At 41.3% G+C, this 18740-nt stretch overlaps 1 protein-coding gene across 4 annotated transcripts in view; it reads right to left on the bottom strand.

Moving 5' to 3' along the window:
• Positions 1 to 18740, bottom strand: part of peak1 (pseudopodium-enriched atypical kinase 1) — a 90685-nt gene that overhangs the window by 48533 nt on the left and 23412 nt on the right. Inside the window, exon 1 of one of the 4 annotated variants that reach the window (XM_029434477.1) lies at positions 11795 to 11909. The exons of the other annotated variants lie outside the window; for them this stretch is intronic. The gene's annotated coding sequence lies outside the window, so the exon portion shown is untranslated. Of the gene's footprint in view, positions 1 to 11794; positions 11910 to 18740 lie in introns of those variants that run through there. 4 annotated transcript variants of the gene reach the window in all.

Here is an 18740-nt window from a genome sequence, read left to right on the forward strand (position 1 = left end):
ATGAGGGAGCCATAATATTACAGAACGGAGACAGAGGAAAGGAGAGAAAAAGCTAGGTCAAGTATAGGAGGGTAAGAATGTAATAGACTTCTTACATGTAAAGAAGACAGAAGAACCTGAAGGGGGAAGTAAAAAAAATAAAAAAATAAAAAGGAGGATGAGTGGCAGAACAGACCTGGCCTTTCCCATCTCTTTAGTGACACTCATTGTGTTCAGTCCCCAAGTGTGACTACAACAGTCACATCGTCCGGGCCCATCAAGAGCTCCTCACGGTGAACAGAGAGAGAATACAAAGCTGAAGACATGAGAGAATGAGGTTGAGCTGAAAACTCCCAGTAGGACTGAATTCCCAGAGAGAGCTATCAGTTTCATGAAGCCTCTTAAGGATACATTTTGCAGGCAGGGCCAGAGTCGAGCAGCCATCAACTCATAGATATGAACCGGAGCAAAGGCAACCTCCGGTCTGCTTAGTGCTAATTTAGTAGATCGTTCAGTAGCCTAATGGTTTGTAAAGTGAAAAAGTCCAGCCAGAGAGTGTTCACCCCTTCCTAAACAGCTACTATTTAAGTACATGGCATGAGGCAGCGAAGCAAAGCAACAGCCAGAAGAGCAGCACTTTCCTTTATCTGGTTTGTTTAACAGGGTTTGAACGCGTGTGACATTCCTTAGACCTGCAATTACATCCCCAGATACTATAACCAGAACCAGATACGATAACTTATCAGTTCAAAAGGGACGCAGAGAAAGAAAACCACAACTGTAAAGAAAAGCTTACATGTTTTAACAAAGGGCTGGGCGATAAGTCTGTATGATAACTTACGGTCTTTCAATGAAAGCATGTTGTGATGAAATCACATTCATCGAGATATCGTGATACACAATTACGTCGTCTATATTGTGATATAAATCAATATTGAGATATGAAATGACCACATCGCCCAGCCCTGATATATTGGTTTATATCTCCTTGGTTAATGCTCACAGCTCAGAGGTTTGGGCTACAGCTGTGTCCAAGACAACTATCAAAAATGTTAGCGACTGAAATATGACCGAGTCTCCTTGAGATCAAAACTTTTGATGGTTCAACCAATGTTTTTTATTCTTAGTTAACTCTAACATATTCCCTTGCAAAGCTGTAGCCTTAAGTATATTAGCCTCATCAGCCGTGTCCATTTCTTCAAAGTTTATAACCCACTTACTACACGCCGGTCATTAACACGTGCTATTTATGCTTCTTTTTGTTTCATTTCTGCGTCAAGACAAGTGATTATCAAATCCATTCCTTTGGCCATGGCATGGCCACTCAGCAGACTGACAACTTCAGTCTACAACATAGTAATTACACAAAACGTCAACTAAAAAGGCAGAAAGTGAAGACTAAATGGAAAGGAAACACGCCCAATGGTATGGCATCTACATAGTAGTGTCGTATTTAGTGTCTATGTTTACCATGTTGATATGTTGGACTTCAAGACAACAAAACAAACTGATCAGATTAAGTTGATTCCGCTGCAAACTATGAGCTTCAAGCGCCTTGTTTCTCGTATGTGTGTGTGACGTCTGTCTCAAGGCGTTCAGTAGCCTTCCCTGCCAACTCAAACATCTATGAGTACGTGATATCTTCAATATGGTCGTTAACATGCGAGCAGATCACGAGCATTTCTAAAACAGCCCAACTTGAACTAAACGAATCAGAGTTTCCACATTTAGAATGCCTAGTTTCCAGGGCTGCCTCCATGGTTACTCACTCTCGCTAGACCTAGAAGACATTTGTTAAAATTAGATGGGCACTACCAGTGACTGTTTAACAACCAAAACAAATCGGAGCTGAAGGCTTCTCAGCTTTAATGCAGCATTTGTAATGATGAGGATAGAGACAGTTGATGAGTACCAGCTTTTTCCAGTGTTTAGTCTCTGTGTCCCAGCGCTACTAAATTAGCTTAAAGAGGCCATTTCCTATTGACAACAAAGGTACTATGTACGCAGATGTCAGTGGCAGCTGATGTGTTGGGGTCTATGTGGCCCCATCATCTGTGCCGACATCTGGACCATATGTCTTCTACAGTGAGGGGCCAGGGTCCAGATTCAGAATAAAAACAGAGCACTGGGGGGTGGAATTAGTCCAAGGACCCACAAGGGTATTGGCTGTAAAGAGAGAAAAGGGCTGGAAGGTAGTTATTTAAACAGCATAACTGCAGGCATTTTTATGAGGGGCTACAATGTGTGTGAGAATAAAGTTAATGAAATATGTACTTTATGGCATATACTTCATCATGTTCATGAATATGCTATGCAAATAAGAAAAGACAAGGAAATAAAAAAGCAAGGACGAGGAAACCAAGGAAAACTCTAGCATGCCGTTTCTTAAACCCTCGGCTTCTGAGGATGATCTCTCAGGGGTGGTGTGGAGAACGGGGGGGAAAGGAGGAGAAGGATAAAGTCAGGGATGGGAAGCAAGCCAGAAGGATAAAAGTAAAGTAAGGGGGATGGGATGAAGACAAGCCAGAAGGTTGCTAGTAATTAGCCATCTGAATGTCCCCGCGAAATACAGATAGCCGACACAAGCTGGAGTTTCCTGGGAGATGGATTAAAATAACACAGAAAGCCTTTGTAGCCTTTGTGGTCGCTGATTCTCCTCTATGTCAGGGATCAGATTAGGCATAGCTCCATGGAAATATTACTGATCCGATAGTGCCACGTGACTGTGGGATTCAGTGGTGATATTGTATTTTTGCTCGAAGATGAATTCTATACTCGCGATACATAAACGCAAATGTAGAAAGACGGAGGATGATGTTACTTGTAAGGGAAAACTGCTCATTGTGAAACATGCGGGGGGGAATAGATCGTATGACTATGAGACAGATAGTATGACTCTGTAAGGATAATAGAATAATAGACACAAAAAAAAATTCTATGTACCTTTCAATCGCAGGGGACTTAGAAAAATACTGTTTTAAAAGTGAGTGAAAATCACCTACTTACTGTGCTTTATAGATTTTATAACCCAAAGCAATAACAAAATGGCAAGATGCTATAAAAATAAAAATGATTTACATCCAGATTTATTCCCATTTCATCCGCGCAGGATTCTTCAGTGACTTGTAGCTACCATGAGTCAACTGTTACAGTCTGTGACCACACTCAATGTCAGATGGCTTGCAAGAAAGATGCCTGTGGTTAGACACCATTATACACAGCCAACCTGTCATTAAGGTTTACCGCCTTTCATCTGTGACTGTGAGCTGCGTGTTTGTATGTGAGGCGCTACTCCTTGCATAAATATCGCTATCATGTGTGCATTGACACACACACACACACCCACACACACCCACACACACACAGACACACACAGACACACAGACACACAGACACACACACCAATGTATCCTCCCCTAAAAGCTGTTCTTCATCACGGACCTCACACACATGTTGGCACATCTCCCACTACGTCATCCTCATCTATCTCTCCGTTTATCAGAGAGCTTCCCTCACTCCCATTTTTATTTCCCCACCTTGTCGTGACAGGGACCATAACAGGATCATCCATCCCTCTGTCCTTCACTATCAGCTGCCCTAGCTGCAGGTGGGATAACTCACTATAATGACTTCCTTTTGCGTGTTGTGTCTGCAGCGATAAAGTGAGTGAGGGATGCGAATCGTGACACATTCTTCTTTTTTAAATTCAGATATACCAAGAACTTCGATAAATCAATTGTTGTATTGAGCTCTAGGGTCATAAAAGTCTATTTTAACAACATTATTCAAGTAGAAACTAGAGTAGGCTATTCAGCAATGATTTCTAAGACTCTTGAACTAAGAGGGAGCAAGAGGGGGAAGCCGGGTTTATAATCGAAGCAAATGGTTGACGGATTCCCCACCATAACATCTGCTATATGTCTCCGAAGCTTTGCATTTTAACACACAAGCACATATGCCAATTGAGACTTTTATTTCCAGCAATTTCTGAATTCCAGAGTCTTGATTTGATGGGATTTGTGACTCCAGTTATGTAACCCAGCTCAGCTGAAAATTCACAACTTCCACGAACCAATGAGGTGTGAGATGCTGTTACAGATTACTGAGTCCTACTGCATTACAGTCCTGTCAGTCAACACTACTACGGTGGTGGCTGACTGTCTAACACCTTCAAATGTGTGCGCGTGAGTGATAGTAAAGCTCTTTGTAATACTCCGAGCAATTCCTGCATCAAACAATTAGCTTCCTGACTCTCAGTGGAAGCATGGAGCCCTTTTAGCTTTCTGATCACGAACCCAGTAGGCAACAAGAGGCCAGTACGAGCTCCAGTATCTATGGAGAAATGTAAGAATGTCATAGTAATCTATCTCCAACCCCAGTGTAGAGGGGAGGATGAAGAGAGCTCCTTGGCTCGCATTCGCCCCCCAGTCAATGCTTTCCTTTTTCGACCTTGCCAGCAGACCAGTGGGGATGTTGATTCCAGCTCTGTTCAGAGCCCATCCAGAGCCACTCCAGATAAGGAGCCTGTCCAGGAGGGAAACGTTTTCCAACAGCAAAGGACGGCGGGGATGAGATAAGGCACTCAGAATTCATCAGAAAAGGAAGAAAATAAACGGTGTGGAGGGTGACAGTGAACGATGCATTCTAATACCACTAACAACCCATTTCTTTCACCAGTGAAGGCAAAAAGGAAAAATAGGTTTTCAAATCCAACTATTCTTTATCCAGGGCAGGACTTTTATCCTTTGGCATATACTGACAGTTTCAGATGAAGCCTTGAGACCATTCTCTGCTTGTCTGGGAAGGACAACACAGGGTTGTTGAAACTCCCACTCCACAAAACGTTCCAAGTCTTACTCCCCCCCCCCCCACCCTCTTTCTCAATGCTACTATCAGTGCAAAGCATTCTGCTGCTTTTTTTCTTCAATCTGCCCTCCTTCTTCAGCTGCATAGCAAATAATTATTAACAGGATCAAAGCATATGAAAGGGCTTCTGCATCAGTGTGGTTGAGCTTGGGGAGCCGGGTGACTGTAAGTGATAATGGCAAAAACGCTGAATTGTTTCTGCTCTCTATATGCAGCACTGGAGTATCTGAGCTCTGCAAATTAATGCGGGTGGAATTGAGAAACGGTCTAAATTATTCTAAAGGTAAATCAATTTCTGTTGGTGGAAATTAATGTTTTTTTTTTCCTGATTTATGTATTAAAACTATGGAGGCAGTTGACGTCTCTGACTAAGAAGAATCCCTTAAAAACATGTTGAATTCGTGGAACAATCCAAGTGAAACCTGAAATATCATTTTAGGGGCAATATAAAAATAGCTCACGACCAGGAACAAATGAAAGCAGCAGCCGTGCATCGTGAGGAAATGTTCTTCCTTGAGCAAAACGAGTATCTGTAACCAGCTCATTGCATTCCTCACCGTATCTCTGCACACAATCAGATTCTCCTCAGTGACTGGACAGTTGCCTGCGCAGATACGCTATGGAAGTACGCTATATATCGGTTTAAAGCGCCCTGGCTATATATGCTCCACCAGCTGAGTTGGACTTGGACAATTTGGTGCCTGACAAGTGTATGTGGATGCTTCAAGACAGTTAATAAATGTGATGGACACTGGTGCTTATTTCCTCTAAGTGGGGAGTCTGGGGTCTTGCAATCAAGCTAAAAGGTTGTTGGCGTGTAAAGCCCGTGTGTGGTGCCTGCATACTTTACATCAGCATGACAAACGGACAAGATGCAGTTCACTCAGTGGATGACTTGTTTGTAAAAAAAAACTAAAACAAAAGGCGAATGATGAAATGTATTCAAGGATAAGATTTCAGAGCACAGTGCGTGAGTGACACTCGGACAGGCTTTGAATCAGTGACAGCCTGCGCCTTTATTCACATGTCATGTACAACAAGACGGCGTCTGTGAAGGGTTTCAGAGGTGAGCTTGAACACTCGCATTTCTTAAGACAGGCAAAACACCTTGAAGACAGCTTTCGCTTTCGAATGGTAAATACACTTACGTTGTAAAAGCAATGACATGTGTGATAAGTTTCAACCTACAACCCAGTTTTCCTTTGTTAGTAAATTGCAATAATCACAGTTGCCCTTTAAAAAAAGTTACTGTGCCTAAAAACACCCCGCCGACTTCATCGAGAATTTCAGGAAACTCTAGTCAAAATCAGGAAACTCTGAAATAACAATAAACATCATTATGTAAATATAACTTGGCATGTTATTATTAACGTTGGTTATTTTAAGTCAACATCTCACATAATCTCTCAGGTTGCCTTAACATACACTGTTACACTGTTTGTACTGGACTCAAAGAAAGAACTGAAATGCAAACGCCGTCGATTGAGAGACGTGAAGGGAGCTGCTCCAGGCCTCGGCACTGAGGTGAAGACGTGTCCAACTCAGGTACAAATGTTTTAGAGTTGAACAGAAACAACAACAACAGACTGGTAAGTCTGAAATTGTAACACAGACGAATATAGAGTAGGAGTGTGTTTATGAATAAGAGGGAATATAGCCGGAGTGCAACAGGCGTAACGTTACGGATGTTACTTTCTGGCGATATTACAAATTGGAATTGTCCTTGACTATAGCAATAACAAGTTGAGTGTTAGTACAAGTGACAGCCTCATTGTGTCGTCTCATTTGCGTCTTTTCTTCAATTGTTTATAACAGCGCCACTGCAAGAACCGAGCTATCTAAAGCTATTCACGTCTCCCACTGGGAGTTATCTGCTGATGAGATACATATGGAGGGAGTATGATTCATTCTTCTTCTGCTGAACTGGAGATGGATATTATATTACATGACACATAATTTACAAGGTAATTAAACTCTACACAAGCCACTGTGCTTTGACTTCTCAAGAGCACGGCAATGATTTAAAATGAATATGTCATAGGGTCATTTGATCCTATAAAACTGTAACAATGTCAAAATGGCAGGATCCCTCCCACTTTTGAGGGCAAAGGGCAGCATTAGAGAGCGACGACGACGGATCGGCCTCGATGCATTTAACTCAGCCACAGGAAAGCATTATGTCATAAAATATTCAGGAGAGAGGATATTTGATAGCCTAACCCGAGTAGAGAACATAAAGTGGGGAGAGTGATGAAACAATGCAATATCAATCTGTGACCATAAAGTACTGAGTCATAGTTTAAGTACGCACACGTGTGGAAAGGCTCAAAACCCTGTTATCTAATAGGGCAACCACGAATGGTTAAGACAAGGAGGGGTCTCCAAAGAGGGAAGTGCGAGTCCAAAGAGATCACGGGTGAAGATTTTAAATTCAAAATTAAGAATATTTTTGCATCATACTGTCCCCTTCTGTTGTCTTCTTATCTACCGTACGTATTTGAATAACCTAAAAATATACAATTTGGGTTGCTGCAACAAAAGTCTTCAACAAATTCCTGCTTAAGTATATTAAACAGGACATTGTATAGATTATATTAACGTATCGAAATGAATCTCGGTATTATATAATACAGGAAGTGCAATGTTTTAGGATAGAAAATGTAATGCGTTCTTCCTTGGCCCATGCTGCACGCTTCCACCAAGTCTCATGAAAAGCGGGCCAGTAGTTTCTCCGTAGTCCCGCAGACAAACAGACGAAAAAACTGAAACGAAACCTCATTAATAATTAATCAGAGGAAAAAGGCAGGCAGCAATGTTTTTTATTGATGACTTGTTCCCAAGCAAGTCATTAAGGACAAGATTTATGACGCTGGTCTGTCTGCTATCTTCATTATCAATAGGCATTTAAAGTGGGATTGGGAACATCACATGGTGGCAAGCAATACAAGTGCTTAGCAGCAATAGTGGGAGATGCTTTAGGAACCAATGTGCTACACACAGTGTCACCCCCTGCCTCATTTGGCCACAGGAAAACCTCTAATTAACTTAAATTAGACTCATCACACCTGTCAATAGAAGTGATTTCAGCTGAGCCTCATATCAGACTGTATTCATATTCAATTTTGGGGGAAAGGCAAATCTGTAGTATATTTTAGTGTGTGTTTACCCCCCTGCTGCCATTTTGACACCTTTTCCGTCTAGTTGTCGCCCCATCACAAGTAAAAGTACACGGACAATCACTGGAGGCTTCCATCAACTTGGTTATCTGCCAGGCAGCTACATGATACCATACAAACAAGACAAATAGGAATCTAGCATCATTCAGTTAGAGCAAGATTAACATCACCTTCTAAATGAATTTGAAATATTATGTACAGACTTACGGATCCTTTCATTTATCACAAGCAATGTAATGAATTGTACACACAGAGCACCAGTATCAGCCGTGAGCTTTCGTTATCAGTCACTGCCAAGTTCCACTTCTGATTCCTGCATAAAGATGTGTTGTATAATCTGTTAACAACGTGTAAGGGCTGATTTTACAGAGCTTAATACTGTCAACGTGCCCAATAACCTGTCAGCGAGTGTATCAGCTTCAGACCAGTAAATCTCGATACGCCATACATCCCAATGCATGTACGCATTATTCCATCATATAAACGCTTTCTGCCAATGGCCCTCCGGACCCCCTGCCCCCAATGGAAAGATACAAAATCTTTTTATTTAAATGATTTATGTGCACCGGTTTTATTTCAGTTCAGTGTGAGAGTCTTTACTTTACTGTCGCACTAATTCTCTTCTTCTTTTCTCTCCCTCCTGTGCTTCACCAATGGACGCTCCGCGGAGACGCCATTCAAACACTCGGCAGTTCGCTCCCAATATTAGCTGCTCTGTTTCAACAAAGTTTGGCACAAAAATAATATATGTGCAGTGACTTGAGTTGAGTTATGAGAAAGAAAAGTCTGCTAGCCGCTAGGCTAATGTCTGCACTGTAGAATGCCATAGGATTAAGCTCCCTGCCCCCCGCCCCACGCTGGCCCATCCACCCCCTGAATTAGTCAACCGACGGGGAAGAACTGATATAAATGTAGTATTGTACTACTTTTCACAGTGTACAACCTTTATTGTACTAATAGATGATCGGTGACATATTTGATACTTCAATAACAATCTCTTTGCTCATAATAATTTATACTATAGTTTTGTGTAGAAAACAGGGTGAATAGATACAGAACGTTAAACTTACACCAACATCTATATCTCTTATTCTGAGTAATAAAAGGTCTTAAAAGCAGTGCTATGATTATATATTATTCGATGTAAAACAAGGCACACTGCTGTCACATAAAAACAGCCTATGCTGAAGATGTTTGTACTCAGAGTGGTGTTAAGCACACACATACTTAAAGCAGCAGACTATAAACATATGAGATTTGGTAGACATTATATCTACACATACTTGCTTTGAGAAATCACCTCATTCCAATCTTATACATGCACCACGTCCTCCTTATGTTCAAACTATAACAACTTCCATCATCTCTAGATTTTCCACTTCTCCCAGAATTTCTCATTTGTGCGATATTAGAACACTCTGTTCCTCTACAAGCCTTTAACATTTTCACTGAAACCTCTGCCAGAGCATTCACTGCAATGGAATACTCTCCCCGGATCAACGTTCATGACATGGGCACAATATAGAGAAATGAACACCAAAAAGGAAAAACAATGAGTTCCTATCAACAACGGCAGGGAGAGGTGAACAGAGGAAGAGGGAGGGATGACAGGAAAGACAGAAGAATGTCTTGATTGTTAAGTAGAGAATAATTCTCTCTTCACAGTCTGCTCGTGTTGGCTTCCTGCTCCGGGCTGATTGCAGCAGGTCCCCGAGGGCCCGTCTTAGACTAAATATGTGATAAGAACCTGTGAAGTACCCTCTGAGAAACAGAGAGAAACACAAGAGTGAGACCACCAGAGGCAGAGACAGACAAGAGAGGAGATGAAAAGACATTGAGGGAATACAAAGAATGACAAACGTGGGGAAGAAGAAACTCTCTCTCCTCTGAGTTGTCTCCACAGTATGGATGTAGGCTATCCAATGGGAGGTAAAGAAGAACACTTTACAGTAGTATGGGGAAAATCATTTGAAAACTAGACAACGAAAATCATTTCCAAGCCTGCAAGCAAGTATGACGAATACAGGGATATCTTTGAAATTGAACCCTTGTGCAGGGATAATTACTGCAATTTGAACACGGTGCATTCAGGTGCACTCTGAGATGTTAAAAGAGGAAAGATCTACACATGTTGCATTAAAGTTGCTGTGGGTATTTGCAACATGTACACACACAGCACACATAGTGAAATGTAGACTCTGCTTTTAACCCATCCTAGTATTAGGAGCAGTGGGCAGCTACTATACAGCAAGGAGCAGTTTGGGGGTCCGGTGCCTTAATGAAAGGGCACCTCGGCAGTGCCCAGGAGGCGAACTGATGTAAGGTACAATAGCAGAGATGTGCCGATCGGGGGGGGGGGAAAATGTTGGGAAATTGTTGCTTTTTCTGCTGCGAGTGTTAGGAAAAGGACACAGGCATGCAATCATGAAGTGTCAATGCACGTCAACATGCCACCAAGAATGTATTTATTTTGCAGCTCACTAAATCTATTTATGGTTGCCGACACTTAAACATAAGTGTGAGCGGGAAAGACCGGTAATGAGAAACATTTTTAAACTGCATTTCAATGTAATTATGTCACTTTCTGAATATTCAACAAAGTCACATGAACGTTCTCAAGCAGAATACTTCGACCCTCATGATAAGTGCTATAGATGACTGAGTAATCACAAGCACAGCAAGACATCAAAATCCATCAGTGCTGCTTCCAGTGCATAGAAATGAAGTCATTAGAACAGTGAGCGAAGGCAATCCCTGCTGCGCTTTACAGCCATGTGTCGCTCAGTTCTATTTATAGGATTCCAGGCCAGAATTAGCCCTTTGAAGTGTAGTTTGTAATATTCACCAGGTACCAAATAATGAGGGAAGTCACTGGTAGCTACGCTGTGGATCACCATGAAAGCAGGATTTGAGTCGAGCCGCACTGTACATACAATCTAAAAAGGGCAGAGTGGAACATTTTGGATAATAGGGTTTGTTAAAGATGAGTTTGCAAAGAAAGACGCCGCCAGATACTTTTACATATTAGGATATACGTGTTTACTTTGGCGAAGTTTTGAAAGAGACATGAAGAATAAAGTGATGAAACACCATTATTAGAAGCTTAGATGTGCTTATTTTTCCTGACGGAAGTATCCGTCGCACATAGTTTGTTCAAGGACCCTTTGGAAATAACAAAAACTGACGATTCTTTTGTGTTTACAGTTTCTGGCTATGATAAATGATGTCATTTTGGTGATTTTTTAAGAAGAAAACATGCCTTTGTACCCCGTCACCTACAGATTATCCAACACCAGACTCCATCTCGAACACATTAGACCGGGCTGACCAACACACACTTCAAAACTTCAACCAACTTCTCTAATTCTGGAGACAAAGCGTTAACAACTACACAGCGGAGCACTTTACTTGTTTCCCCTTGCACTCTCCTTTACTCAAGAACACGGACGGCAACTTTGAACCAACGGTGTTCGTCAGGAGAATTCCACATTAGTAATGTCATTATCTTTGTACAGGAAGAAGACTGTAAGATGCTTCCAAGTTAATGCTGTTAATCGAATCAAGGCACCGAGAATCAGAAGAGTGTATACTCCCCGTGTAAACCTGAAGCATTACAAACTGTTACCACAACTTCAGGCGCAGTGCAAATCGTGTTTAGGGAAACTTCTGAAAAGCCTCTGCATGCTGGGTTGCTTTGCTCTGGCCTGAAGCGGTGCACTCTGATGCTCGCACATCTATGCCAGTCTGCCAACAAATATTTCAACTCTACCAACCTTGCATTCCATCAACAGCTGAGCTTGTGATAGACATGCAGCAACAGGACGCCACAACGCAGCCAGAACCGTGGATCAGGCGACGAAGGCTTCAAGAGCCGTATCTCGTTGCAACCTCACAGGTTTGGGGGATTTATAACAATGTAGCTTTGCATTGCTGTGAATTTTACCCTTTGAAATGTCATGATGAGCTTAAACCACTGCAGCCTGTCATGTGACGTGACACCAACATCATGTAGAATGTGGATCAGACTTTTCTTTTTTTAAACATGGAATACAAACAACTGTGGGTGTGGTTTTAGGGCTCTGCAGCGTTTTAGATATAGGTGAGTAACAGGTATAGACTTAAAACACTGTGGCTACCAAGTCTTCTTAGCAAGCCATGTTTCATGCTATTTCATTATGCAGTGATTTTGTGTAACAGTAGAAGAAACAAAGGCTGTTCTGCACTACAGCTAATGATCTTTAAACAGATTTAACGTCCACGAGCAGAAGAACAATATATGAGTAGCTGAATGCAATTGCCTGCATCGTGAGGACAAGATGAAGAAGATGATGGTGATATGTGAACCTGGAAATGAAGCACACTCTTAACGCTGGTAAATACGAGGACAAGTTAACTTCACTGCTTCTTCCACTGGCTCTCACAGTCATCCAAACATGCGCGATATCCCCGTTTCTGGTTATTATATTCTGGTTTTCTCACACCATGTTTCTTGCTACACGGTGATTATATCTGCTTCTCCTTTGATCCTCGAGGTATGTGCTTATTGACAAGTTCAAGTTTAGACCCGTTTAGAAGCGCTGTGAAGTACCTTTATCAGTCTATCATTTATAATGGATGTCCAAGAGTTCAAAAGGGGGGAATCAGATTTCTAATGAGTTCTGTGTGAAGGGGGAGATATCAACATAACAGGACAGGGATGTTTTATGTTATCTCTGTCAAAATCCAATGTTGGACTTGGGTGGTTTAAATTAACTTTGTAATAACATGTGTAAGGATTTAGACAAAAGACAAAATGACAAAACGTATCTGCTCTGTGGAGGCTGGTGATATTCAGACAAACTTTCTTAGTCCTGGAAATATGTGCAGCAAAAACCTGCAGTGGATATAATACTTCATCTGGGGTTCATCTAACTTTTCACCAAGTTTATTTTCTGCATTGATGAGATATTGAAAGAGATATTATATTTCTGGTCATTCCATGTCCCACTTTTCTCTCCTCAAAATAGTTTCCCCAGTCCCCTGCCAAGCTCTCTAAAATCTAATTTCATTTTGGCCATTTGGCATCTGAAGACAGATTTGGCACTGGAGGCCTCCTGGCAAGAGGTAACGCGCAATGTTTCCAAAGAAAAGGGACAGACTATCAATCCATGGACAGAACGTTTTTACCTTGGGACCACTGGAAGGAAACAATCATAATCTTAGCTTTTTCACAGATCATTCCTCGTTCCTCTCGAAACAAAAGTATTCTTTGGATTCAACTTCCTCTCAAGGTTCCACGGGGATATGTGATGCTGCAGCCTCTTTCATTATGTGTAGTCACGGACAGACACAAGTTAAAAATACATTTGGTATTCACTTCATACTTTAGTATCCCTCCAGATATTCACTTAAACATGTCAAGATCACAGACGTCTGCAATTACTGGTTTGAAAATAAACAGCCTCCATGTGGCTGAATTTAAACTTACTTCATGTCTAAATGATCACTAGATACATTGTACATGTTGGGAAATAAAGACGTTTTATTCATATGCTAACTGAGCCATGATGAGGATACATAAGACGACGCTCTCTTGAGGGACCGTAATGACAAATATCTCACAAATAACCTAAATCACACCCAAAGCTTTAAACCCCAATGAGCCTGATTGTATGAGATTATCTCAATGGAACAAAAGCAAAACTAGAGACAAAGAAGGTGCAATTCTCCCCAAAATATTCCCTGGGAAATCAATCTCTCTTAAACATCACTCACTCTTTCTCCGTGACATTACTTCAGCGTTAACATCTTGATGATGTTACCAGTTCAGGTCCCCATCTGGTTTCTGCCTTTGTTGCAGACATATTCTCATAGACTCATTTTTTCAACACTGTCCATCTTATCATACAAATAGCCAGTCATGTCACGATTGCCTGAACTACAGGGCAATATGAAAATATGATTTATGATTAGAATTACCTGATGTGATTTTCTTTTTGGAAGAGCTTTCAGCCAATTTATTTGGCTACTGTGTTTATCTGGGTCCCTTTATACTCCACCTCCAATTTAGTGAAACTCAACTAATGCATTGCAGTACATTATTTAATATTCAAAATTGCTCCTCAGCGACTTCAGTGCTGGTAATGCATACAAGATTGGGTTTCAAAGTCAAATCAAATGCCACTAACTGTACACTGTTGCTCTGTATCCCACAGACAAAATGGGAAAAAGTAACAAAGTAAATACTTAAACTCTTATTGTGATGGGATAATATTGAAGCATCATTTATTTTACATTGCAAACCGTGTAAAAGTCCTTGTCAAGTTTAATTTAATATTCAGAATCCAAACAGTGACAGACTGCTGCAACTCCTCGGTATCCTTTAATGAACCAGAACACCTGCTTAAACTGCAACAACAACAAAAAGATGTGTCATCGGTCTATTTCAAGTTCTTCCAATCCAAGGATTGACTTTGCTGTAGGGGACAGTAGATATCAGGGAGCAAAACATTTACGGAGACTTCAAACTCTTCGTGTCGTTTTATACGAGGATGGGATATTGTCCGATTCAACAAAAGGGAAAGAAAGAAGATGACCATACTGTCATCACCGCGGAGGTTGACTGACCCTTCGAGGTGATCCATCACCGCGTATTACCTTCTCCACCAAAACATCTCACTTCCAGGCCCTTTGGTTGACTGCGCTGCCTGCATACAGATTGCATATTATTGTGAATGAAATGAGCCAAATTAGAGTGAATATGATCAATAGAGCAGGAGTACGGGGGTGAGGGCCAAGAAGTGGAATCTCATAGATCGAGGGTACAAAATGTGCTGCACAGCGCAGATGACAGATTACCTATTAGCTCAGGGGCTCAATTTTCATGCTCATCAATAATGCATGCAGTATGGATGCCTTTCTTCCCTGCTAACTGACCAAGTGGCTTGCATTATTTGTCATGGAGGAAATATGCTTGTGTGGGAAGTGGAAGGCCAGCATTAAGAGTGTACCCTTTAGTGCAGCTCCCATTTTTCTGTGGCCACCAAACGTCATTTCTGGTGCGGAATTAAGTCATCTAAATATTTCTGAGTTAGGTCATCAATGTCCAGCTGAACGTGCAAAATAATGAGGTTCATCTATCTCAGCTAATACACCCACCAAATATGACACTGGGCCTTTAAGAAATAATGTCTAGCATCAAATAAACAGAAGAAATAAGAAAAAATATTTTTCTTTAACATGAAAGTGTTTTTAAGGTGTACGTGAGCATAAAACTAGCGTCGTGTAACGGGTAAAGAATAACATGAATGATGTTAAATCCTGACAGATGTCAGAAGTCTGGTACAGAGGAAGGTATTCACCCCACCCTTCAAGTTTCAGAGAGCTGGCATGTAAACACAGCTGAAAAAACATGCAACAGGAGGGTGGGATGAACCGGGTCTGGCCGGGTGTAGAGGACTCACAACAGGGCGAGATTACATACGGAGCGGCGAAACTCAAGTCTCCTCTCTCATAAAATCCACCCAGATGACAATGGTCAGTAGTTACACTGGTCTGAACCAGTATTTCCATATGATAAGGCTTAATAAAGTTGGGACAGAGGAAACAGCTCTGTGATGTGAAGGCAGGAGGCCGTTCTCATCCCTCTTTCTGAAAATGCATGCGAGTTATTCTGGGAAGTAATGTGTTTTACATGATATCATACTATTATAACAGAGGCCTGAGCCCCTAAAAACCTCCCTCCGGTAAAACAAGATTATATACTTTCAGCAGTTGCATTAAATAGGACAGCTCCTGGGTTGTCAATAAACCTGGTGCGGCGTAATATGTGTCTCGGTTTTACTTTCAGTTATAATGTGATTCTGATAGCAGCTAAATCCCTTCAAAATTGACAGGAGGATAAATCCCTTGGAGGCAATGTTCTACTACGTCCTTATCTAGCCTTGCACATCACCTCTGATACTGAGTGGCATCAATCATGCATTAGTTTGTGAGTCCTGTGGTAAAAAATAAATAAGACCATGCCCATCTGTCTGTTCATCAACTTTAAAGAATAGCTGGAAGAAATACTTTTGAAAAGTGCACAATGCAAACTGGGGACGGCAAAACTTTAAAGTTTCTATATAATTTCTTTGGCAGTCTTTCTTTACTTTGCCAAAGGCAATCAAAAAATTAGTCTCAAAAGTCAAAGAGTAAAAGACTTATAATAATAATAATAAATTCAATAGATTAAGATCTGCAGGAGGCATATAACATCACTTCTAAACCATTTTAAACAAGCTAATGCAGAAATTGGATTTGCAACTTTACCATTATTTTTTCCAACCTTTGCGATCACTCAAAGCGCTTTACAACACATGTCAGTATTCACCCATTCACACACATTAATACAGAGGCTACAATACAAGGTGCACATCAGCTCGTTAGTAGGTAACCATTCACACACACACCATTCAGTATCTTGCCCAAGGACACTTCGACAAGCTGACTGCAAGGGCTGGGGATCGAACCACCGACCTTCCGATCACTGAGCCACATGTCAAAATGCCATCATGTTACAAACAGTTTTAAAGCTGTTTAAATCTCTGAGTAAAATAGTGTACAGCCTTTATAAGTAAGTTCTAAATAAAGAAAATAGGTATGCGGCTTATACTATAATACTCCTTTATTAGATACACTCAAACAATCTGCTTGTTCAACTTTAAACCAAGTTGATGTTTCAGTGGGCAGGGGACTGTACAGACTGCGACTACACTGCTGAAATAAAGCAAAGGCTCAGCGCCATTTGATAGGAAAGCCAGAGGCATTGCTCAATTTAGAAAACAGTGATACTTCTTTTAGAACTGTTCCATTTTAACTTTAATATCAAGTCCAAAGCATGAAATCTAATTTCTCATTCCAATCTTCAAAGCACAAAGCAGGCAGGGGGAGGGGGGGGGTTTCCAGCAAGGGCTGAACAGCTGAAACTTCAGCTTGTTTGAAAAGCCACGCAAGACAAGGTTGACTCAACAGTGGAACAATAGGTGGTGAGACTAAAGGGCTTGGCGCAGATCAAGTTGAAAGTCTTTGGTTAGAATAGTGGCCAATAAATATGAAACACCGATCACTTGACACCGTGTGAAGTAACTAGATCTATTTTCAAAAGTCAGTGACATCCCCCCCCCCCCCTCTGCAAAAGTGCTGAGGTTGGCACACAGCGCATAACAAGATCAAGCAATGTCCACGATAGATTAGTATTCATTGTGAATGTTAGAAATCAAGCTTACCTGCATCTTTTTCAGAAACCATAAATCTAGATTTACGGCACGTTCTAGTGGTTAAGGAAAGTGGCTCTCTACCAGTGAATCCATGTTCAACCCATGACAGCAAACCATTTACCCTCTTGAGGAATGCTTGGGCAAAAACTGACAATGTACCAGCTCCAAAACCGCCATCTGTGGCAGAACCTACATTCTGACTTCACTGGTTGTTAACATGACAGTGATTAAAAGTCATATTATTCAGTTCACTATAGTCAAAATACTGGAAATAGAAACATAGTAACCAAGGTTGACTTTTTGAGAGGAAACCAAATTGCTTCCTTGTGCACATGGAAAAAAGGACTAACCCATTCTATTGAATCTCGAGGCAATTATTGGAGGTATTAAACTACGCCGAATATCCCCGTCTTCAGTATAACACCAGAGTAAACTGTCACACATACGCAAAAATGTATTTAACCATTGCATGCTTTACCTATGAATGTTGCAGCTTTTGTTCTCACAAGGGCCAATGATGAAAGATTTACAGTGACTGTACTGAGCTGGCTAATTACTCAGAACATCTTACACAACCGACTCCAGCCTCTAATCCCACATGATGGGAGACACAGAAAATTGGCACTACATTTATGGGTTATGATGATTGTGGGAAAGCAGCTTAAATTACGTTGTTGCGGTTGCATTGCATTACACTAGGGATGGTTTGGTGGCATTTTGGAGGAGCAGTGTGCATAAGGGTTCTGTATGAGACACAGATCTGAAGATAAAACCAAGATGAAGAGACTCCAGCCATGGTTAAGCAGGTATTTGGTCATAAACCAAAGAATTGGGACTAAAATGAAATTTTGGCAAGATGATTCCAAAAGAAGAAAAGTCAAAGTTCTCCCAACACATATCCAACAAGTCGTTTCTTCCTGTGAGCAAGACACCGGACGCTGTGTAGTAGCTGCCCACTGCTCCTAAAACTAGGACGGGTTTAATGCAGAGTTTAAATTTCACTGTGTGTGCTGTGCTGTGTACATATGTGACGATTAAAAGAGGGTTCAAAAATCCTTCTGAGAAAAATAAACTGCAGGACAGTTTTATTTATAAACCAGACTGCGAGCTTCAAAGAGAAAGACACACTGATACTTCCTCTAACTAGTCTGGATAAAGCAAAGTCAAGCTCCCTGCATAATAAATATTAACATTCCTCATTGATGAATGGGAGGGCGGTTGCATGCGTGGGAAAGCACGTCGATATCTTGGCAGCACTGACTAAGGACTGGGGAAGAACCACAGCAGGCCATGAGCAGGGATGACCTCTTCTCATGCAATGGCACATTCCTGCCATAACTAAGTTGAAACAGGCCTGGGATAACTATAGCAGGCAGCGACGAGGGGACGGGGTCACAGCTTGGTGGAATTTAGGGGAGACTATCGCCCACCCATCTCAAACCATTTGGAATAGGCTACCTAAATCCAATAAGGCTGAACCCAG

The sequence above is a fragment of the Cottoperca gobio genome, chromosome 6, assembly GCF_900634415.1.
Source record: "Cottoperca gobio chromosome 6, fCotGob3.1, whole genome shotgun sequence".
In the NCBI taxonomy this organism is placed as follows: Eukaryota; Metazoa; Chordata; class Actinopteri; order Perciformes; family Bovichtidae; genus Cottoperca; species Cottoperca gobio.